The following is a 26,081-nucleotide window of genomic DNA, read 5'->3' as shown; positions in this document are numbered from 1 at the left end:
AACTATTTAAATTTCATCATAAACGAATGGTCCTTGGGTCATTTTGGGCTGACAAAATATCAACATGTGCCAAAAATATGAGAAACCTTTCTGCATCTCCTGTATGTAATCCCTTAATGAGGTACGCGCGGTAAGGGTAATGGTAGGTACGAAGGACATTCGAAATTATGTTTTTATGAAATCCTAAAATTCTACCGGCAAACAAGTTCCAAAGCAATGTTTGAGTATGCTGAATAAAATACAAGAGAATTGCTAATTCATTCGCCTCGGTTTGGAAAGGCCAGTTTCTTCTTGGCGGTCTTGTGTAACACACATTACTACTCTCTCGAAACCGCCTTTGTTGTTTCATCAGGGTGTCAGTCTTGGCTGTTGTAGAGCAGGAAACCATGTCCGATAAAGCAATACTACTGGACGATATTTCCTGCTATTCCAGAAAAATCTCAAACTTATCACATTTGTCTTGGTGAGAACAAAAGAAAAAAAAAACTGAAATCATTCCAACAATAAAGCAACTGAAAGATGCTCATCATTGTTGATTTTTCAAAATGAACAAGTTTTTAATTTTCGAACGTAGACAGTGTTATTTCAAGTAAACAACCATGAATAAGAGAATTATCGAATCGACAAATTATTGTTTACCAACGCTTCCTCTTAAACGTAACATGTGTGTGTTTTTAAAAATTTCAAATTTTTAACAGTTTCGTTTTTCAACTCCGCTATTTGTTTGTTTGCGAAAAGTGTAAAAGCAAATAAGATCGATCCCCTGTACTATTATTAATAAATATAATTATTCAGAAATCGTGAGATGCGGTCTGGTGTGATGTAGGTTTCAGAAAAACATTTTTTTTTATCGTGCCAACGTTTCGATCTGTATTGAGATCATCTTCAGGGCTCAAAGTGTTTGTCTTCTGTGTAATTGCGCCATTCTTGCGTGTCGTGTTGCCTACATCACTTACATCGCACCAGACCGCATCTCACGATTTCTGAATAATTATCGATTAACGGTCACTAATCACCACACATTATTAATAAATTTGTGTTTTTGTAAATGCTTGACTGGCACAAAAACACGAAGTTGTATTTTAAAAAATAGTGAATGAGTGAAAATGAGGCATATATATTGTACATCTGCAAAAAAATGTTTTTAAATAAAACATATACCCAACAAAAAAAAAGTTGCAATTTAACTTTTTTTTATACTTTACTTTGTTTACAATAAAAGTGACTAATCTGACTAAAAATTACAGTTTTTTAAATAACTATCTATTTCCAATCAGACAGACGCAGCCGTTGTGTAAACGTTATTTATGTTAAATTACCTTCTCAAAGTACATTGTTGGTGTTCAGTTATCGAAACATTATCACCATGTGCTATGAGGGTAGAAAATATATGAGTGCTGAACGAGTTAAATAACGATCAAGCGTATGTTGAGACATTAATGTCTGATGCACATGGCATGAGATACTGGCATTTTGCGGACGGGCCAAGTCGGAGAAGCCAAGGGGTCGAGGGGGACAAAGTCCCATTGTTCAGCCGGTCTGTTAATTGTTTTTATTACCAGCTGAAAACAGGAGTGGGTCCCCGGTGACTGCACGGAAAATGCGAGTAGGTCAAATTGAAACCGTTAAATGGAAGCAAAATAGGCTTATCTCCCCTTTTCCTTAGAATTGTTACAAAATTATGTAATAATTGGAAAAATCGCCCATTGACTCGAGAAAGACGCTAAACTTTTAATTTTTTGGAGGACATTGGAATATTATAAAATTTACTTTTGCACTTGAATTATAAATAAATGCTAGAAAATACAAAATTGATTAAATATTGATTGAGTTAAAGATACACATCACACGAACTGTCATCCAGCATTCTTTCTCTCACTGATGAGTAGTTACTGTGAATGAGAGAATCCAATTTTGAATGTACCCGAATGTACCAAATTCTTACAAACAATTATGACACAAAAAAATTTAAGGGTTAATATTAAACGGCTAAATATTAAAAGCTGTTCAGATAAGTAGCCAAATACTGTTTTTTAATTTTAAAAAAATTTAATTTACCATTAATACTCCTGCTTTTCTAATTTATTTTCAAACTAGCTAATAGAAAAGTACTATAAAACAATTTTAAATCCAGTTATCAGTTAGTTCTTTCGAAATAATCCAACGCAATTTACTTTGGTATAAACAACTGAATTATAATTATAAATGATTAAATAACAGAATTAGATCTAGATTGTATCTTTAGTGTAAGTAACCTGAACAGTTGTGATTCTAATTTAAAAATTAGGCAATGTAAAATAAGAGAATCCTTTAGGGAAAGATTTATGTCAAGAGACTTGAATTCGTCCTCCGGGAAGGTTTATAAAGTATTTAATTTTAATTGAAAGGATAAATGACTAGTTGAGAATTATATACGGGACCTCGGTCGTGGGTTCGATTCCGAACATCGCCCATGGCCTTTTTTTCACGCAACCCCTCCCCCTCCCCCACAAAAAAATACGCATCGCAAATATCATCACGTTCCTTGGCTAATGTGCAAAGTTCATAAGGCCATTAAAAAAAATTACTTACATAAGTTGAATATTCAAAGCGATGGGTAAATACATCAGGGACTGAAAATGTTTTTATTTTACGGCGTCCTGTCTTAAGGAATTCAAGGTAAGATTCTTTGATCAGAGTATAAGATAAGAAAGAAAAGGAACTTATAACTTACCTTAATGGTTTAGGAAAGTGGTCACTTTTAATTAATTGTTCTAAGACTGCATGGAGTTATCGATATTTTTTAAACAAAAGTAATACTCTCAAATACATACAATTATGACTTCTAAAAATACAAGAAAATTGTGATTGCAACTTTTAAAACAGTTTAATTCAAAATGATTTTATTTTCTACTTTAATCTATGTCTAATTAGCGATATTTGATAGTCAGTTTTCTCTTGTTAGGGTGGATATTGTTTTGTTTATAATTACATAATTATCTTTATTATTTTGTAATTTGTTATTATTTTTGTTCTATTTATTTCAATTGTTTTCCTGTCACTCAGCTTGTAATATAATATTTTTATAATAAAATTGTTCCTTTATTTAGTTGATCTCTAATTATTAATTTGTGGTGATTAGTGACCGTTAATCGATATTTAGAAATCGTGAGATGCGGTCTGGTGTGATGTAGGTTTCAGAAAAACATTTTCTTTATCATGCCAACGTTTCGATCTTTATTGAGCCCTGAAGATGATTTCAATAAAGATCGAAACGTAGGCACGATAAAGAAAATGTTTTTCTGAAACCTACATCACACCAGACCGCATCTCACGATTTCTAAATAAATATCTAATTATTAATTTCCTCTGTAAAAATAGATTGAATTGTTTATATCGTATCAGTATAAATTATAACAAAAAACAATCCCGATATGTCTAAGTATAATGATTCTGATTCTTAACATATATTGAATGAAAAATTCATAAAAACGTTTACTTACCACTTAAGTGGCATAACTTACATGAAAAAAAGTTGGACATGATTAATAGAATCAAAGTCCCATTGCCTACCGTAAAAGGTGGTCGTTCCAAGGTTGTCAGAAAATCTTAGAAGCGCAAGAATGAATATTTTTCAGGTCTGTCCTTTATAAGTCAAAAAAGTCAGGAAATTGTTTTATTTACATAAGGTAAAGAGCTTATAGCGCAAGACATTCCTAAGGTGTAATATAGTGTTTATAAATAATCAAATGTTCGTTTTAATTGAGTTTCGTAAAGTGTTTAATTTTGTTTATTTATTTTTTTGTCATAACCTATGGCTACAGCCTACGTGCTAAAAGTGCATATTGTTATTTTTAGAATGGGCAAAATGATCACAAATTGTTATGTTAGGTTATTTCATTTTTCCATGCTTCTTTTGGTTTTAATTATTCATATCGAAAAACTAGACCATCCTAGCATTGAGTGATTTGAGTACAATTGCAGTCGTGTTGATAGTTTACAATTTCTAGAGGTAAAATCTCTGAAGGTACCAGATTCTTTTGAATTTAATTTAGTAAAATTTGTCAACTTGCCCCATCGATTATTTAAAAAAAATTGGTCCCATACTCATCAATATCTTCCTTTTGCACCTTTTCCTAAGCTTTAATTTTTCAAATGAAAATTAAATGTGCAATATAATGAATTTAATTCTCCTATTTCGATGGTCAACTCTTTGCCATGAGTTTAATAATAATTTTTTAATTAATCCCTTCGTTCATGTTATCAGCCAGATTAGATTAAAAGGATATTTAGTGATTTTAATCAAACTTGAGTACCAGGCAAAAAACCAACAAAGAAAGATAAAGTAGAAAAAGAAAAAAGAACTCACATTGAGTTAAAAGCATAAATGAAAATATTGAAATAAACGTGTGATGTGACCGTCACTTAATGGTTTTTTGGAGGTCGTGAGATGAGGTCTGGTGTGACGTAGGTTTTAGAAAAACATTTTTTTATCGTGCCAACGTTTCGATCTTTATTGAGATCATCTTCAGGGCTCAAAGTGTTTATTTTCCGTGAAGAAGTGTCATTGTTGAGAGAGCACTCTCAACACGACAGACAAGAATGACTCGAAAAACAAACACATACGGAACGGTATTATAAGATAAATAACATTTAGAAAAATCGGCTGCACAGTGATTCGAGTTCCTGAAGGCTGGGAGGAAGAAGTAAGAAAGTAAGAATGCATTTGAGAATAAGAATAAGATTTTGTTTAAAAAAATAGATGGATTGGGAGCAGACCAGTCATAGTGGGGAGAGAGAGGGAGAGAGAGGGAGAGAGAGAACTTGTAAGTAATTTGTCATTCTCAGTCATTCTTGTTTTATTCAGCGGTTCGTAATGTACGTTTTACCTGGCACAAAAATGCGACGACTTTAATTTTCCTTTTATCCTAAAAAAGCAAATGGCGGGTATAAAACAATATATAATTTGATGTCGACGGAAGTTCATTTTGCGTACAGCCAGCTCGTCGGTGTGGATGTGTGTGTGTACGTGTGAACGCTGTACAAAGTGGTACACGTGTTGAAATAAATTTGCCAGGGTGTAGAGGGGCGACCGCAGGGGTTGGTGAATTGTCGTGAATTCCACCTGCCCCGTTACCTCGACTGTAATATGTGTCTGCCCGCTCAGTTTTATAAATAAAATAAGTAAAGCGGACCGGCCATATATACGAGCGGTGTAGAGCGGTCAGCAATACTTAGCCACCTCCGAGTTGTGTTAATTAGTTTTTATCTCGTGATGCATGAGGCCTATAAACACAAGCTCTCATTAACAGCAGACCACGTTGACGTTTTTTACTCGGACCTTTTTTCCGTTTTCCGTAAATATTATCCACTGCCTGCCCATTCTTCTTACCCCGATGCAACCACCTGCCTACATTCATTGAGCCGGTTAATTGAAAACTATTCCACTCCTCTTGATATTGAAACTATTTGTCTTATTTTTTTTAAAACAGAATTGTTGTTTGACTCACAGTTATCGTTAACCGATCGTTAACCGGAAATGCTTTCAACATTCTCATATTAACAAACGTTATCTAATTAAGACAAGGTGATAAAAAAAGTACACAATTAATAAATAGTGGTATTTACGCTGTTAACTAACGTTTACATGTTATTGCATATGTAACGTTCCCATTTAAAGGGCAGTTACACAATTGAAAGTATAAATAAAAATTATGAAAACAACGTTAATACATTATATTCACTAGTTTTCGTGGTCCGCTTGACCAATTAATATCTTTCAATTAATTAAGGTTTTTAGTTGAGATAAGAAAGTGAATGTCACGAGCGGGTTTCGAACCCACGACCTTCGGCTAGATACATCGCTGCTCTACCAGTTTAGCTATCGTGATTTCGATCCACTCAGACACTAACTTTCTATCTCAACCCTACCATTTGAATTTTCCCTCCTTTTTGCCATTTTTCTCTTTAATACGACAGGCAGATAAGGTGCCCTGAGGGAGGGGCCAAAGGCCAAGCAAAACATTCAATCAGAATAAGATGATGACCATAAAATAAAATTTAGTTCGAAAGCTTTGCAGATAACAATTAATTAGTTTTTTCATACCGACAGCACCAAGATCCAGATCATTCGTGAGAACGAGAATACAGTTCCACCAGTCGGGCTGAAGCAAGGGAGCTACGGTTTGCATTTAGTAAAATGGTAAGTTTATGGGCCGACAAACGGCTGAGGTCATCGCCGATTTAGTAAAATAACTTGTTTTTAAATGAATCGTTCTAACTTGAAGCTGAACCATCCTCTTTTATTTTAATGAACAAATAAGTGATGGATTAATTTTCATTTTCTCAGAAAAAAATAAACTTTTATTTTATTGTGCAAAAGTACGTATCCACGGAGATCACGACATTATTTTATCTTGTTTTGATGTATTAATAAAATAATTATAATAAATAAAATTTTGTTTAAAGGACAATTTTTAGATTTTTTTGGAGAAAAATTATACAGGGTACCTCAGGCATGTTGGAAGGGTTTTAGGTTATCGCTCTTATCTTTTCCAGGCACTTCAAGGGTTGCCCTTTGATTATGGCAGGCATCTTTTTTATCCTGAAAAGAAGGTGCAATTGGATTTTAATTTGGTCAAAAAATGACAAAGTTATGGCGAAAAGAGCTGAAGATTTTACTGTATGTTTGCGACAATCCGAGTTTCTCTCTCCGAAATTTTGGAAGGATTTTAGGATTTTTTTTAAAAATAAAATTAGAGATGTTCTCCGGACTTACAATTTTGAGCTGTATCGATCCCAAATTGTCAAGGGACTTCGACACTCTAATTATGACAGGCGTCTAACGTTCCTCGCACAAATGTCGATTTGGGAGGCTGAAGAAAACGTTCTTCCATACATCCTATGGACTGATGAATCCAAGTCTTAATGGCATAATAAACTGTTGGAATTTTCGAACGTGAGCAGAGGAAAATCCGAGAACTGTTTGGAACTTAGTAAGCTCATCGTCGAAATTACGCTGCCGGTTTCTTGATGAAATTGTAAGTCCGGAGTACGTCTCTAATTTTATTTATTTATTTTTTATTTTATTTGAAAACCTACAAGCCTTCCAAGATTTCGGGGAGAGAAATTCGGATTTTCGCGAACATACAGTAAAATATTCAGATCTTTTTGCCATAACTTTGTCGCTTTTGGGCCAAATTAAAATCTGATTGCACCTTGTACTCAGGGTAAAAAAATCTTTAAAATGTTGTCAGAATGTATAGGGGCGTATTTAAAATTTTGAATTATAACTGAGCCTGTGGTACCCTGTATAATTTTTCACCCAAAAAGGCAAAAATTTGAAAGTAATTTTAAAAAGTTAGACTTTTTTTATAACGTCATTGATTTAAGAGAAACTCCGCCTGGCACTCTAAAAAGAACACCCTATATATAAGAATTTCTTATTTATATAAAAATATTTTTATATTTTTCGTTTTGTTTTGTGTTCTAAGATGTTATGAAATTAACTTAAGCGCAGCAATTGGCGCAGGTGTAAATAAATATGTTTTTATTATGTAAAAATATTCTTATAGTATTTTTAATGCAAAATTTGCTCTTTGCATTGTATATCTTGTATTAATATGAGATATGTTATATTTTTCGTATTTTATCATCTTTAATCAAAATTTCAATAATTGATCAATCTTTTAATACTTAACATTTTCTCTCTCCGAAAAATTAAATAATTAATTTTAAAAAATTGAGTTTATTACAGAATAAAAAAAATAGAAGATTTAGAAAATGTAGAAAAAATATTTTAATACATAATGTGGCAAATTGCAGTGCTAACAAATCAATAAACAACACAATACACAAAACAAATGCATAAATAAATCAATAACTTCAATCGATAACTTCATGGAAAGGACTTAGTAATGTTATTAATAATTCCCTAGTTTCGTGGTCCGCTCGACCAATTAATATGTTACAATTAATTAAGGTTTACAGTTGAGATAAAAAAGTCAATGGCACGAGCGGGATTCGAACCCACGATCTTCGGCTTGATACGCCGCTGTTCTGCCACATGAGCTATCGTGGTAGAGCAGCGGCGTATCAAGCCTAAGATCGTGGGTTCGAATCCCGCTCGTGCCATTGACTTTTTTATCTCAACTGAAAACCTTAATTAATTGTAAGTTATATTAATAATCATATCATACAAAATAATTTAACGTTCATCATAGAAAAGATACAGCAGATTCGTATTTTCAATTCATTAAGTAGAAATAGCACTGATAAAATACTAAATTTTCTAAACAACTTTTCAAAAAATGGCTTTTGGATCTTGTTAATTTCTCTTATCAATGTGTTTACAAATTATAATGACAATTAGAAAAATAAAGGAAATCTGTTAGTTAGATTAAATGTTTTTGTAAAAAAACATTTTTGTTGCTTTCCTGAAATATACATTTTTATTTTTGTCCCAACAGTATATAAATATATGATTTAATACTTGATTTTTGCACACATTTTTAAGCATGAAAGTTACTAAATTATTCTAATCATTAATTATAATATAATAGTATTATTAATATATTAATTTCGCGATGGCAATATGTCTATAAAACAGACTGTAGAAGATTGGAAATACGGCAGAATATTAAAGGGCAAGCGAGCGAGATAAAAGGACAGGGCTTCGCCTTCATAGTTTATGCTTAGGCGTTTGTCCCGACCGCATGGGGCCGTAAGTCCTCCTTAGACTTCCTTGGTCGACCAATATGGACAAATACTCCGGTGATTTTCTCCCGGTGAGGTGATTGCCCGCTGGGAAGGATGAGAGAGGGTCGCCAGCTGAAATATAACCGGGATTCTCAGGATAGAAGGAAACCGGCCGAATCCCTTTCCTCCTGGGACGCTCCCTGTCACATTAGTACTCATACAACGGACGACCCTTATCAATAATTCAGCCCGTACAAAAGGGAAATGAGCAAATTGTTAGAGAGACCGAGGCTAGATTTGGTTTCTATATACACCTGTTTCGCGTGTGTAAACCAACTTTGCCTCTATTCTGACTATTCTCCAAAATGTCTCCTACCACTCCACTGGATTAGTCAGTGGTTACATCAAAGAAAGGAAACAAGACTACTATTGAAGGGGTTTTAATGTTTCTATGTGATATATCAATAGATAGATTTTTAGTATTCGAAACCTTAAACAAATATTGTTGATAGATAGATTTTATTTAATTTTAAAAAATTTACAAAAATATATAACATTAAATTTTGTCCATTAGATTTCGTGGTCCGATTAACCAAATAACTTATTTCAATTTATTAATCTTTATGTAAAGTATTGGGTGAGATAAAAAAGTCAGTTTCACAAGCAGGATTCGAGCTCAAGTCCTTCGGCTCCATACGCCGCTACTCTACCAATTGAGCTATCGTGACTTCGATCCACTTGGACACCAATTTCCCACCTCAACCCACCTTTCGTATTTTCCTCCTTTTTGCCATTTTTCAAATGTCGTGTAATCTATTCGGTTCTCGACGACATATGAAGGGCCAGTTGAAAAATTGCTAAAAGGAGAGAAAATTCGAAAGGTTGTAGGTTGAGATGGGCAGTTAGTGTCCGAGTGACACTGACTTTTTTATCTCAACCAATAGCTTACATAAAGATTAATAAATTATATTTTGTATTTACAGTATTTATATATATATACATATATATATAAATTTGTAATGACGTAACTTATATATATATATATAAGTTACATCCGCAACGGCTGCTTCTGTCATCATAATAGATCCTGCAGACTCAGCAACTATACAGAAGCTATATTAGACCCTCTCCCACCATTTTTGAAGACTTTACTCGGACTCAGACTCGGAGTTGAACTGCATCTTAATCACGGCCTCGTCCTAATATTTATTTTACAAGTTATTTATATTTATATAAAGTTAATTGTAAACTTTAATGATATATAATAAATAAATCTTTTTAAAAACGAGTGTCGTTGAGTCACATTTATATCTTATATATATGTATATATGTATATATATATACACACACACACACATATATATATACATATATATATACATATATATATATACATATATATATACATATATATACANTGTATATATATGTATATATATATGTATATATATATATGTATATATATATGTATATATATATGTGTGTGTGTGTGTATATATATATACATATATACATATATATAAGATATAAATGTGACTCAACGACACTCGTTTTTAAAAAGATTTATTTATTATATATCATTAAAGTTTACAATTAACTTTATATAAATATAAATAACTTGTAAAATAAATATTAGGACGAGGCCGTGATTAAGATGCAGTTCAACTCCGAGTCTGAGTCCGAGTAAAGTCTTCAAAAATGGTGGGAGAGGGTCTAATATAGCTTCTGTATAGTTGCTGAGTCTGCAGGATCTATTATGATGACAGAAGCAGCCGTTGCGGATGTAACTTATATATATATATATAAGTTACGTCATTACAAATTTATATATATATGTATATATATATAAATACTGTAAATACAAAATATAATTTATTAATCTTTATGTAAGCTATTGGTTGAGATAAAAAAGTCAGTGTCACTCGGACACTAACTGCCCATCTCAACCTACAACCTTTCGAATTTTCTCTCCTTTTAGCAATTTTTCAACTGGCCCTTCATATGTCGTCGAGAACCGAATAGATTACACGACATTTGAAAAATGGCAAAAAGGAGGAAAATACGAAAGGTGGGTTGAGGTGGGAAATTGGTGTCCAAGTGGATCGAAGTCACGATAGCTCAATTGGTAGAGTAGCGGCGTATTTAGCCGAAGGACTTGAGCTCGAATCCTGCTTGTGAAACTGACTTTTTTATCTCACCCAATACTTTACATAAAGATTAATAAATTGAAATAAGTTATTTGGTTAATCGTACCACGAAATCTAATGGACAAAATTTAATGTTATATATTTTTGTAAATTTTTTAAAATTAAATAAAATCTATCTATCTATCAACAATATTTGTTTAAGGTTTCGAATACTAAAAATCTATCTATAGATATATCACATAGGAACATTAAAACCCCTTCAATTGTAGTCTTCAATATACACGGGGTGTCCCAGTTCCTTCTGACGAAACTCAGGGAATCGATTCTACTCTAAGCTTGGAGCAAAAATGCCCAGGTGAAAATTTTCGGAAAGTTTTCTATTTTGAAGATATTCGTCAATTTATGTTTTTTCAACTTTTCACTACCACACAACATAAAAACGCTTACAACTTCCAAAATGTTGAGACTACAACAAATCCAATTACACCATTTGAAAGAACGCTAAATTTGCTGTAAGATAAATCTTTGCAATAATCTGAATGACATAAAATGTTAGCCAATATCATTTGGAACATGTCAAAATTACAAAATTTAAAATAAATAAATAATAAATTTAATTTTACAAAGCGAGTTTTCCATTCCATTTAATTTATCCCTATAGCAAAGGCTGGGCATCCATTATAATGTTTTGTCCATGATCTTGGCATCTATTGTGTGCGTAAACGTTAAATTTAAAAAAAGAATGCTAAATTATTACTAAAAGTAGGCAGTAAAACCATCAATGAAAACTTCAAATCATGAATCGTTTTTTAAATAATATTTCACCTGGTCCATGGAAATGTACCTGACTCTATTCCTGGGGTGTGCCCAATTAAAAATAGTACTCGAAAGTGTCAAGCATTAAGCATAATGCATGTTTAGATAATTTTGAATTGTTTTATCTCCCGTATTAATTAAACAAGTTCCAAAAACCATTACTATCTTGCCCCTACCCGGAGAGTGCAAAAATCGTTCTGACCCCTTCTGTGTAATAGATTGCCGTCCAAGATTCCGGCTCTTATAAAAAGCGTGGATACCACCTCTGCAGAAGATTAGGTCAGTAATAAAAGATAGTTTTTAAGTATCCCCTCGCGGATGCAAGTCACGCTAAGGTGTGTCGGAGATACAAGGAGGAAGGTGTGACATTAGCTGCCTATCTCGGGCACGTTCCCCAGATAAACAACAGCTCAGACATGATTAACCGAAATCTCAACATCTAACCCCCATCCAACTAATTACGCCCTCGGCTAAATTACCCTTTTACTCTCGGGCTCACCTCTTTACAACTCTTAACGTCACGGCGCTTAATTTAATCAAAATCCGTACAGAATAATGCTTACAGCACACACATATACCATTTTAACAATAACCTTCAACAAAATAAAGGTAATAAGATCATGTAAATTTATATTTGTGTATTAAAATGTTTAGGTTTCTTCTATGAGTGGTAATATAAATTTAAAAGTTAGATAGTTTAAAATTGAAACGAACTTATTTGCGGCATTATTGAACACCAGGAGCGTTGAAGAGTACGACTTTTGTAGTCGAAAGTAGATTCCACATTTTTCCTATTTCAAACAGATCATTTTTCGGGATTTCGATAACTTTGATGTTGTGTTTAATTAATGGCTCAAAATGTCCAAACGTTTCGGAAATAATAAAGCAGTGAAATAGGGGGACCTGGAAGACCTACACGTTTCAACTACACATGGGCACCAAGCAAAGAGTATTCTGAAGTACATCGACAACAATGAGAAAAAACTTGCATCGGCTATCAATCAGAGAACTTCATTGTTGATATGCAGACAACACGAGCCCCTGAAGATGATCTCAATAAAGATCGAAACGTTGGCATGATAAAGAAAATGTTTTTCTAAACCTACGTCACACTAGACCGCATCCCATGATCTCCGAATAACTATTATTAACGTGTTTTCGGATTTTTCACTGAAGGGTTGGTTCATATGATTATGCACATTTTTGAAGATAGTCTGTCAAATATTTACACACCACTAAGAGAATCCGATATTTCTACAATATATACCGAAAGTATTTATATTTTCAAATGATTGCTTTAGCCCTGGTACTTTTCCCCTAAATTATAAATTTATGTAGTACCTATGTACTATGTAATTTGTCAATAAATATATTACTACTTACTACAGAAATATTCTCAAAATTCCCAACACACAAACTAAAATAAATTTAGAATGAAACTAACTCTACACAAATTATTTTCCGTGGACTATTCTAATCATCTTGGCGAAAGAGGGATCTTAATTTTTATTGCCCTTTTCTAACAAATTTTGTTGTTATTGCAGTTCGCGACTCAAGATGATAACGACTGAAACTAATAATTAAATGTGTGGTGATTAGTGATCGTTAATCGATATTTACATATTTAGAAATCGTGAGATGCGGTCTGGTGTGATGTAGGTTTCAGAAAAACATTTTCTTTATCAAGGGATAAATAGGAAAAGGAATATATCTTATATCTATGATTGCAAAAACCCTAAGCAAAATCCTACAGCACTCACTACCCACCATCTTGAACACCAACACAATTTCGACATCAAAAATCCAAAAGTATTACACACAGAAAAAAACAAACATAAACGTAATTTCTTAGAAATGGTCATGGTAGAATTAACAGAGATAAACACAGCATCAATGACAAAACAAATCGATTTAAACTCAGTCGCAGCTACGCCAATATCCTTAATCAAATTCAATATAGATAACATACATATATCATTAAATTACATTCCATACATCAAATATTTTTCAGATAGTCTAATTTCCCAACAATTTAGCTTTCCTTTTCCTATTTATCCCTTTCTATATAATCCTGAGAGGATAATCTGGCCGAACCATTACCAACACATTTTTTCCCTTCGTCGGCTCTTTTCATCTCAAAAAAGCCGACGCCTCATACAAAAATGTCTTTTCTATACCGACATCCTTCCCCACCCCTTCAAAATCTAACATCTATAAACATAAAACAGCAATATCTCACTGGCACTCTCAACACGACACGCAAGAATGCTACAATTACACAAAAGACAAACACTTCGAGTGAGTAGAAATACTTTGATTGAATATAAAAAATATATTTTGCATTGTATAAATTCACTTTTCCACTTCCAAAATGTAATTGTTATATCTAAACAATATTTGTTAATCCCAGGCCCTGCAGATGATCTCAATAAAGATCGAAACGTTGGCACGATAAAGAAAATGTTTTTCTGAAACCTACATCACACCAGACCGCAACTCACGATTTCTAAATAAAAAACTAATAATTAAATATATGGATGCCGCCAGATTTTTTATTCTAAAATAAATAAGAAATATTTAATCAATTTTAACTGCTTTATTACAGCACAATGATTTCTGACACAATCGTTTTACTCGTACTTATAATCCGATTTAAATTATAATTACTGGGTGGTACAAAACTGTAGGCTATTTAACCGACAGATTAACGTTTTACTTGATTTTAGTGACTAAGAATGCAAAATTTAATGGAGTAACAGTCAAGATGTTAAACTGATCGACACACCACTGGCTCCATCTGCTCTCACGGGTTTTGATTTCACTCAAAGGCGTTCGGTTTTATGCCATCTTCAGTAAGGAACTAAAAGGAACTTGTTTTGGAAACAACTTTAAAAGAAACTACAACTTAAGTTGTATAACTTTTACTATTCATTAAAACCAAAAGATTTTTTTTCTTTGAATATGTAAATAGAAGTGCTATCACAAACACATTTAGGGGGGGTATCCAATGTGTTTCAATGGAACGGATTTCAGCCCAATAGCAGAATGGAAAACAAACTGATGGCGTTGCTTGTCAGAGTAAGATAATAAAATTCAAAATTATGATGCGGAGAAAATCCACGGCGTCGCCGGAAATAAAAACTAAGAGGTGGAGCCGGGGGCGGTCGGATTAGCCAAGAGATATTTCAATATCCAGGGCCGCCGGGGCGTTTTTTAATCCTTGCTCGAAATAATGTGGCACTTGCAAGCTATTAATTGCCCCACTTAATGCTCACTGTATTTCATCCGTAGGGCCGACTGAAAACATTAAAAGTATGATGCATTGGAGCGAGAACCCGCCTTTATTTTACACGCAGCTGCTTCTAAATGCCCACCGCTGCTGCTGAGAATAAATATGTACCCACACATTCTCTTCGTCCATTGGCTAATTTTATGGGCGTAATATATTTTATATAATGCTCGACGTCGGGCTTAAAGCCGCTGGACAACAATTAGAAGGATCTAGCTCTGGGACAATTCTGGCTAAAGTATTGTCAACATATTTCTTGGCGAGGATTTCCTTTCCCTCCACTCTAATTCTATGTTTCGATGGATTCCCTTGAGCTCGGGTGATAAACTCTCAATTGTCTCTACTTTGGCAAGGATTTTCATCGTAGGCCTAATTAACTCTAAGAATTTGAGAGAAATCCTTTACGATTTAATCCGCCACCTCTCCAGCCAATTCAGGAACAATTTATTAAATGTCCTTTATGGTTGGAAATTGTGGTTTTACCAATCACGCTAATGCTAATTATGTATTTGTCCTCACAGCAATTAATAAGTTAATACAGAACATTAAAAGTTTGGCATTCTCTGTTAAAAATGTTTCCTTGGATTCATAGGATTCATTTAGATGGAGAGAAAGGCAGTCCACCTACCAGACGAGTCCACATAAATTTTCCTAAATGCGCCAATAGAGCAACTGAGCCAAACCATAAAAGAAAAAGAAATAGCACTGCTTCAAGGAGATGGAAGGTGATTTTAACAAGGAGCGTTGATCCTTCTACTGTAAACTGGATAATATCAAGGTTAGAAAGTAGAAGCTGGAAAGGTTAAAAAGAAGAAGGTATAAATAGAAGTCAATTCATGACGTCAATTAATAATAGCAATATTACAAGGATGCCCCCAAGATGCTACTTGTAGTTGTTGGTAGTCGGTGACCTATTTTTACAGCTATCTGGCTACGATTGTGCTCCTATTCGTCTTTTGAGGTTATCCCATAAATGTTGGGTGGAGTTGAAGTCTGGAGAACGGGCTGGCCTGGCTAAGACCCTGATGTTATGGTGTTGAAAGTACGTTTGTATTCGAGCGACATGTGGACGCATTATCGTGCATTAGATTCGGATTGTCGCTGATTTCATCGAGGATAAGCAATGCATGATGTTCCAAAATTTCATCCACATAGCGAGTGGCCGTCAAAGAACGTCACGAACAACAACCAACTCTGTGCGACGCTCCATTGAAATTCCCGCCCACACCATGAGCTACGTTAAAAAGGTTGGCTCTGAGAGAAATTACAGGCTTCGTACCTTTCATTTGGTCTTCCCTACACTCTTTCACGCCCATCTTGAAATCGTAGAGCAAATCTACACACATCTGTAAAAAGTACAGCAGACCACCGTACCGTCCAAAGTCCAATGGCTGGTTCTCGAGTAATACGAGCTGTGTAACTGTATGTTCTGGTCAATGCTGGTCCACTTATGGGGCAAAAAGGTCATCAGTCCATACTGATTTAAACTTCTTCGAGCAGTGCGTTCAGAAATTTGGACACCTCGAACTTCCTGGAGCTGCTGAATCGCTTGAACAACAGTAAGGTGCCGGTTTCGCAAAATTCTCAAATTCAAACATCGGTTCTGTGGTTATATGAACCAACGGCATCCAGAACCGGGCCTTCGACGGTAGGACGCAGTTTCTCGGAAACGTCTAACGTCGTCTCCGAGAAATTCGTAGGGAACTTCTATCGTAATAGCCGCATACCTGATGGAATGTGCACCATCAGTAAGTGCCACACCACGCCCAACATCTTCAGCACTAAGTGGCATTTTAAGCTTAAACATTGAATCTAAGACAACAACGAAGAACTAAACAGTTTAGTGCTGCAGAATTCAAATGAGACTGAATAAACATTTTAAATTACCTTAAAAATTAAACATTGAAAAATCCTTTATTCTTGTTTTGGATTAAGGATTAAGTGAGTTTACGTCTAATTGATATTCCCAATTTAAAACAACTATTTATTGATAAACACAATGAGACAAATTAAGGGCAGATTTTTTTTATCGAAAAAATGGAAAAATTCCACCCAACTGATTTTTTTCGTTTTCTCGTTTTCATATATATACATTTTTCATGTGTATATATATATATATATATATATATATATAATCAGTGATGAGGCGTTAATTACAATTATATATTAAAAATTATTAAGGATTTGCCAAATAAAATGAAAACGCCTATTTTATTCTTTCAGATTTTGAGGAATATATTAAATATATATTATTTTATATATAAAAGAAATATTAAAGTTTCAAAATCCTGATAAGGGAAAATTTCCTTAACATTATTAAGGATTAAGGATTGATTAACAAATATGAACCTTTATTTTCAAATTTAAAACGTATGATTTTACGTTTGTTGATTGAACCGTATCGAACACAGCCAGTGCATTCTATAACCTAGTTTAGACTGTTATACTTTTAAATTATAAATTTAATTCGTGATTATGGGAATAAACTTCGAAAGCTCGACGAAAGTATAAAGTATTTTATTTTTCATTGGTCTCATTCATGATCTTTTTTAGTATCTCCCATTATACATTATACATCGTTAAAAAATTCATCGACGAAAGTACAAAGTATTTTGTTTTTCATTGGTCCCATTCATGATCTTTTTTAGTATCTCCCATTATACATTATACATCGTTAAAAAATTCATCGACGAAAGTACAAAGTATTTTATTTTTCATTGGTCTCATTCATGATCTTTTTTAGTATCTCCCATTATACATTATACATCGTTAAAAAATTCATCGTTGCCGTTGCCTCCGTTTCTTAAAATAGAACAAATAATATCAAGAGAAACAGGTACTGGAACAAAGAGATGTAAATAGATGTGGCGGGTGCGGAATGTAAGTTGCCGAGGGAGTATGAGTGAGGCGTGTCGGGATTGGGAAAGTGGCCCAGGAGTCAGATTCAAACCAGGTAGCGTACATAAACTGTTCCCCTAGTTATGGTCCGTATTGATTATTGTGAGCCGGGGTAGAGCTTTGGATATTTGTTCTGGCCTTGGAAAGATACGAGTGGATCACCCGGCATCATCTTATACTGAAACAATGTCTCGGCCCCTGCACGGAATACTGATGAACCGCCGAACGGCCTCAGACTCCTTACCCCCCCATGCCGGTTATCTGCCGAAACGAGCGATTTCTCCAATTAGTTGCTAAAAGGTTCATTTACGGGCAAAACCGATATCTACTGCGTCTCGATGGATGAAAAACGCAAGAAATTGAAGGGAAGATCGTCTGACTTTTATCTTCTTTCACCTTGTTAAAAGACAAATCTTAAATTTTAACATTTAATCTGTCGTACAACACAAATTCTTTTTCAAAATATCGATTATGATTCTAATCACTAGAGTTTTTGCCGTAATATTTCATTATTTAAAGAATTAATATTAAAAAGTTAAAATTAAAATAGGACCTTGTTTTGTTTGTATGTAACCAACGAATGTGCATGTTCGCATTAAGATATAATTCATATGTATTAAATATTTATAAAACATATTTTATTTTGTTGAGAATAGGTCTTTTTTGTTTTAAACGACGGCCTAAGGGCAAAAGATAAATTCTCGTGTTGTCTTGTAGCCGGAAAAATGTCTCTTAGATGACTCTCGCTCTGCAGAATATCTTTCTCAAAATGATGAAATGAAATATGGCCAGTTAGGTGATGAAGAGGGAGGAGAAATGGTGGACGAGGAGTCATCCGTCGACGCAAGATATGAATGTAGCCGGGGCGATAGCCAAGGGTAGTTTTTCACCCACGGACGTAGGAGGGTGGAAATGGCCGCCGGACAGAAATATGGTCAGTCATATTTCCTTGGGACCGGGCACAGGGCCTGAAACTGATGTCTTTAATCGAAAAGTTGGCGTCACAAATCAAGCAAACCGTTTTGACAGTGTCATTACAGCGCTGGAAGCTGTTTGTCACGGATGGTGATGTACGGGGTCATCTCTGCCTTACCTACCCCTAATGGTGATCCTTTTCGAGAAATCCGAAGCCCGCTCCCCAGAACATGAAATATACACGAAAATCCCGGCATCCGTCAAAACGAATACCTCTTTACGGGATACTTTCCCAAAAAGTAGCAAACCCGATATTAAAGCCTGTTTTCTTCTGTGTGTTTGTTATTCAACCCTAAACTAACTTTATATTTGGTTCTAACTTTATTTTTACATTTATATTGTATTTTTTCCAATCAACATATGTTTTGTGATTCACTCAGGCCTTGAAGATGTCCCGAATAACGGTCGAAACATCAGCAAAAAGGTGTTTTTCTAAACTATTGACTATTCTTGACCGCTCCTCACGAATTCAACAAATTAATTACAATTAATCAGCTTTACAAAAGTCACATAACTTCTGGCTTATTGTACATTCACATTCACGACGTCAGTATTATTTTAGATGTTTTCGGTAAAATTTAGGTTGAAGAGGCCTAACGAAAACTTCAAACTATAATGAAGTCAAATGTACAAAGAGGAAAACAAAATTTTAATGGAGTCGTCGATGATAAATCAAACGATTCCTTGCTAATTTCCCAGGAATTTGCGATCCGAGTGAATAAACTGAAGAAGGCAGGAGAAGTTTAAACTGAGTTGACCTGAGTTATGTAAATAGATGAAATAAAGCAATCATAAATTGTGTCTGAATATAATTACGGGCGTTGGTCTGGCACGCCTTGAGTTATCGGCTTTCCCCTGGAGGACATTAAGAAGAAAAGGGGATGGAATTGATTTATTGTTCATTATCCGTCGGCTTTTGGAACAGTCTGTGTCAGCCTACTCACACTTCCACGGCTCTTCTCTAAAAACCGGGGGAGGAGCTAAATCTGAATTTATGTGATGCAAACCATTTCAGAGGCTCAATTAAACTGGGCGACAAATCAAACTCGAGGCTCAGCGGAGAAGCCTTTGTTTAATTGTCTGTGAGCTGCGTCGCCCTGTAGAATAAGAAGCTTTAAGACGGTGAACTTTAAACGGCGTTTTCTTATTTACTTCAATCGACCAAAGATATATAGCTTTATTGAAAATCACACTTCAATCGTGCATTCATTCAAATTGCAACTTGCACATGCAAGTGCCCAGAGTCACATTGGGATGGACTCGTGGTGGCTTGTGGTGACGCCCCTGGCGGGAACTTAGACAGAGGCTGTCTTCTATCTGGGACCTTTCGTGAAGCTTGCGCATGGCCAGCGTATTACCCCTCGTTCCTCACGGGAGACGTTGCGACCGGACGACAGCATGTAAGCGTTGAGGACGTCATGATCATGCTACAGTCCCTTGAATGCGTAAGTAAGCGATTGGAAAAGGGTAGTGAAATCGGCGGTCTTTGACTCGAGTATGCTTTGCATTGTTGTGCGTATGACCGGCGTGGTACCCTTGGGGAAGCGAAGGATCGGACCACCTAGGCTAGACCTATGGCGTCCCTCGATTACGTGCAGCAGGTGTAGGCTGAGCTCGATAAGAGACCTTTTACCGTAGACAGTGCTCATCTAGGGGGTGGGTAGCACTCCCACTATAATCCGAAACCGTTGTCGGGGCGTTCCCGGAAGTTTCTACGCTGGAGGAGCCTCTACACTCAGAGAGATAGAGTCGCCTTCTCTATCTAGGGAGTAGCGAGGGGGGGGACGGGCTGATGTATTTCGGCCCGTTAGCCCCTCGCGTGCGGCGTACGACCCGACGCACAATGCGGGCCCGACCATTCGGAGTGGACAAGCGGAGAGCGTGGCTACCGACCCTTAGGGGCCGGGACACCACTACACCAATGCTGCGGCGGTAACACTTTTCCGTCGTATGCAGAAGTGCGTCAGCTCTCATCTTGAGAATCAAAATGTCCGATAGGGCCGTATAGGCTAGGTGCGGACGTTAAAGATCCTCTTGTCTTGTTGACGATGAGTAATCGGGAACCCAATGCACATGCAAGTTTTCATTGTATGGTTAGATTAGCAGAAAAGAGGCCAGGCTTTTTAAGGTTAGGTATTTCTCTCGTACTGTCCTGAAGAAATATCAAATAAATATAGCATAATTCATAAATGAATCTTTATGTAAGGTATTGGTTGAGATAAAAAAGTCAGTGTCACGAGCGGCAAGTTTGAAAAATGGCAAAAAGGAAGGAAAATTCGAAGGATTGGGTTGAGGTGGGAAGTTGTTGTCCGAGTGGATCGAAGTCACGACAGCTCAAGTTGAAGAGCAGCGGCGTATTTAGCCGAAGGTCGTGTGTTCGAATCATTCTCGTGACACGGACTTTTTTTTATCTCAAGCAATACCTTACATAAAGGTTATTTAATTGAAAGAAGTTATTTGGTCCATTGGACCACGAAATCTAATGAATATAATTCACAAATGTAAATTACAAAATATGAATCCCGGACATGAAGGTAAACCGCGTCTATATGCATATTACACACACACCGGCTGTACGCAAAATGAACTCCGTCGACAACAAATTATATATTGTTTTAAACCCGTCATTTGCTTTTTTATGATAAAAGGAAAATTAAAGTCATCGAAATTTTGTGTCAGGCAAAAACTTCATTATGAAAAACACACCTACACTGACACAAGCACACAAACACCACAAACGAACTACGATTCCCGCTCCTAGAAGACCTTTTTTTCCCACTTCACAATCTGGGCTAAATCCCCACGGTGGGATCGACCAATCCACTAACCTAACTGAGTGAATGGTATGTAAATAGGACATAATATATTTAAAAGTGAATTGGAGAATGAAGTAAATTTAGTTTTAGAAACTAATTACGTTGGGTGGTGTAATGACGTAGATGTTCATAGCCACTGGAACCAACCTCGGCGGCTGGACGGATAAGACCTGAGGTTTGACTCCGTACTGCCAACATCCGAGGTGGATGATTTTCGAGGCCTGCCGGAAATTTATTGTAAATTACAAAAACTGGAATTCTATAGACTTTGAGAAGTGATAGGCCCGACTTTGTACACGTGTGCACATTTGAGCTTACATAAATTAATAATTAGCAATTAAAAATTATGGTTTTCTTAGTAATTTTCAAAATATACAACCAATCCAAGAAAACGCTTCGTCTGTTTATTTTCCCTGCTTACAGTGTTAATAGTCACGTTTATGTTATTTTTTTTTATAATGTAGATTACATTTCCTAAGATTTTAGGTATTCAATTACAGTCGGGATTGTTTTTTAATATTTTTTTTTAATATGATACAAAATATTAAATTTCCAATGCCGTAAAAGAAATTGAATCCATGAATTTCACTATGTGTAAAGATGACATGAATAAAATAATAGATCCGTTCATTCATTCATAAATTGAATATGTTAAAAACATAATAAAAAGTAGAGATTTTTTCTGAAGATGACAAGAGATTACATTTATATATTGTACAATCTTACAGATCTGCATTATCAGTGAAAAAGCCAAATTAATAGTTTATAAAACTCCATTAGATTTAGTGGTCCGATTGACTGGATAACGTTTTTCTATTAATTAATCTTTATGTAAGGTATTGGTTGAGATAAAAAGTCAGTGTCACGAGCGGGATTCGAACCCACGACCCTCGGCTAAATACGCCGCTGCTCTACCACTTGAGGTATCGTGACTTCGATCCACTTAGACAACAACTTCCCACCCCAACGCAACCTTTCGAATTTTCCCTCCTTTTTGCCTTTTTTCAAATGCCGAGTAACACTTGAGCTATCTTGATTTCGATCTCAACCAATACCTTACATAAAGACTAATTAGTTAAATAATAGTTACGATAAAATTCTAATAATTCAAATCCAATTGAGGCTTATTTTGTTTTTGTTTTTTAACTATTTTACAAGCAACAACAGGTGAACTAAATCTGAACACAAAACTTAAATCTTAAGAACGTGCCTTAACAGAAACTTGTTCGTTAGTAAAGGAAATTTCATTTGGATAATAGACGAATGCAAGAGTAATCTAATGGATGAACTCAGAGGAAGAATAAAAGAGTTTCTACTTACTAAAATGGAAAATAATAATTGTAATCTATTAATATTTACGTAAGATATTGGTTGAGATAATAAAGTCACTGTCACGAGCGGGATTCGAACCCACGACCTTCGGTTAAATACGCCGCTGCTCTACCACTTGAGCTATCGTAACTTCGATCCACTCGGACACTAACTTCCCATCTCAACCCAACCTTTCGAATGTTCCCTTCTTTTTGCCATTTTTCAAATGTCGTGTAATCTATTTGATTCTCGGTGAAAAATGAAACGGCCAAGGAGAGCTTTCGAGAAGATAGACTTCATTTTACTTATTAAATTCATTACATTTAGTGGTCCGATTGACCGAATAACGTTTTTCAATTAATTAATCTTTATATAAAGTATTGGTTGAGATAACAATTGCTTTTATAAAAGCATATTTCTTGTTCAAAAGATGGCCAACCATCAACTTTTGAAAAGCGCAAAACACAAACATCTCAAAAGAACAGTGTAATTCACATTTATATTTCTATTGGCACGTACAAAATTTGCCTTGAACAAACGGTACAGTATATATTAAACTGACAGGAATTTATTTTACATTTTTAATTATTCTGAAATCGTGAGATGCGATCTGGTATGATGTAGGTTTTAGAAAAAAAATTTCTTTATTGTGCCAACGTTTCGATCTTTATCGAGATGACACATCTCCACGGAAAACAAACACTTTGAGCTCTGAAGATGATCTCAATAAAGATCGAAACGTTGGCACAATAAAGAAAATATTTTTCTAAAACCTAAGTCACACCAGACCGCATCTCACGATCTCCAAATATCATTGGCTAACGGTCACTAAACACCACACATTTTTACATTTATATTGCATTAATAACAATTTTTATTCACTTCGCATTGAAGAACTGTTTGAAATAGTAATGACGTTCATTTTCTTTCACCAACAAGTTAATTAGTAAATTTAAAGAGAAAAAGTGAAAGACTTCACTTAAACGTCAAGTAGGTGGAAAGACTTTAGAAGTGTTTTTCGTGAAAATCCACGTAGACAGAATTTCAACGTCGTAAAAAGCGAATTTCCCCTTGACAAATTTATTAAACAATTCATAAAGGTTTGTCTTGTTTCAGTAGCAAAGAAAATTGTTGTCACTCGTTGGGCATAATCCGACAAGCTGTTTAAATATTAAAACAAAGTCCCTTGGAAGTGTTGAGTTGATTAAAGCCGTTGGGGTCAGCTTCTAATTCCAGGTCTGAGTGAAGACGTTCATTATTAAACAAGTGAAGCTAATCCTCGGTCGTTGGAGAGAGACGCTGGGGCGTTGTTAGACTTGCTAATCCCCCTAAGTCCCGAGCTCCTGCTGACCCCTTTCTTAGGCAGACCACTTCAAAGGGCTATCTCCCCGGCCAATGGACAATAAGCCTCCTTCAGCCCTGGATTAGCGATAGACTTTGAATTAAACACAGACACTGAGCAATCAACACCTGTAATTCTCTTTGGATGACCCGCCTGGAGGGGATTACCCAACACCAATAGCCTAAGTGAAACTCCACTTATAATAACAATTACAGAAGTGGATGTCCCTCTTAATCCGACTGTATTTAGTTAATTGAAGATCACTTGAGTTAATAGTTCTCCCATTAATGTTATAGTGCGTTATGAAAATGGGATGTCACTTTCACAGGCTTAATAGTGAAATGAATATTGCAATATCTACTAAACCGGCCTTCACCGTTCTGAGAATATTCAATCAGATAATAATTTACAGAAGAGCGTTGTTATTTGCATTTGTTTACGACAAACACTTGGCATTATATTAAATACAAACAATACCAGAATTGCTTTAATTTACACTATAGATCCCTCGATAAAATTTTCCAATTACGCTAAAATCATCCACCTCTAAAAACAGTAATTATCAATCGCACAAAGAACATAAATATGAATTCATTCATTTATAAACTGATTAATAGTTTAAACGTAATTATAACATTACACACTCTACAATTACAAGAATATAATTAATTCAAATAAAATTCCAAGATAATTTTGACAAAGCCATTAAACTTTTTCCATTGTGCATACTTAAATCCAATTCCTTGTAATAAAACGGAAAAATGTATTTAGTTTATCTTATTTACACATTGTATGATCAAAGTAAAATGACGAAATTTAATCGGTAAAATTAATTATGAAATACCTACAACCAAGAGAGGTCTGCATGAGAGTTTTTAATTTTCTAAATATAATTGACTTATTTATACCTATGTGTGGTGTTTATTGACCGTTAGTCAATGATTATTCGCAGATCGTGAGATGCGGTCTGGTGTGACGTAAGTTTTAGAAAAATATTTTCTTTATCATGCCAACGTTTCCATCTTTATTGAGATCATATTCAGGGTCTGGGATTTACAAACATTTTTTAAATTTTACAAATACATGTAGAATGTGAAGAAAAAAATTATATATATATATATATATATATATATATTCAACGTAGTTTAGCTTTCATGACATAGCAAGCAGGAACATTTCTGGAGACGATATACTTTCAAGTCAACTACACAGACAGAGAAACAATAAAATCGAACATGTTACCAAGAGCAGAATTAGTGTCTTTTCAGATCATCCTAATCCATTTAGTGTCTTTTAAATATGACATAATCACTGATTCACCTGGGCACCGGCTATTCTATTATTAACCAACTAAAGTTATGCACAGGTTTTATGATTATTGGGTACGATATCCTTCAATTAATTCTGTATTGTACAGTTACCAACCTTGCGGCTTTATATTTTTCATTCCTCGGGATACAAATTCTCAATTTATGAACACGTGGAGAGGTATAAAAGCCTGTTACGTGAAGTAAGCTCAAATTTAAGGTTTGGCACCTATAAAATACATTTTTGGATTAACTGAAAGACTACATCATCAACAATTTCAAACTAGAATACAACTCAATTAATTAAGGTTTTTAGTTGAGATAAAAAAGTCAGTGTCACGAGCGGGATTCGAACCCACGATCTTCGGCTTGATTCAAAAGGTGGGGTTGAGATGGGTAGTTGGTGCCCGAGTGGATCGAAGTCACGATAGCTCAAGTGGTAGAGTAGCGGCGTATCAAGCCGAACGTCGTGGGTTCGAATCCCGCTCGTGACACTGACTTTTT

Source organism: Cimex lectularius, unplaced genomic scaffold (genome assembly GCF_000648675.2).
Source record: "Cimex lectularius strain Harlan isolate CLEC.00 unplaced genomic scaffold, Clec_2.1 scaffold16, whole genome shotgun sequence".
In the NCBI taxonomy this organism is placed as follows: domain Eukaryota; kingdom Metazoa; phylum Arthropoda; class Insecta; order Hemiptera; family Cimicidae; genus Cimex; species Cimex lectularius.
The sequence above is the reverse complement of the archived record's forward strand: the minus strand, read 5'-3'. Positions refer to the sequence as shown.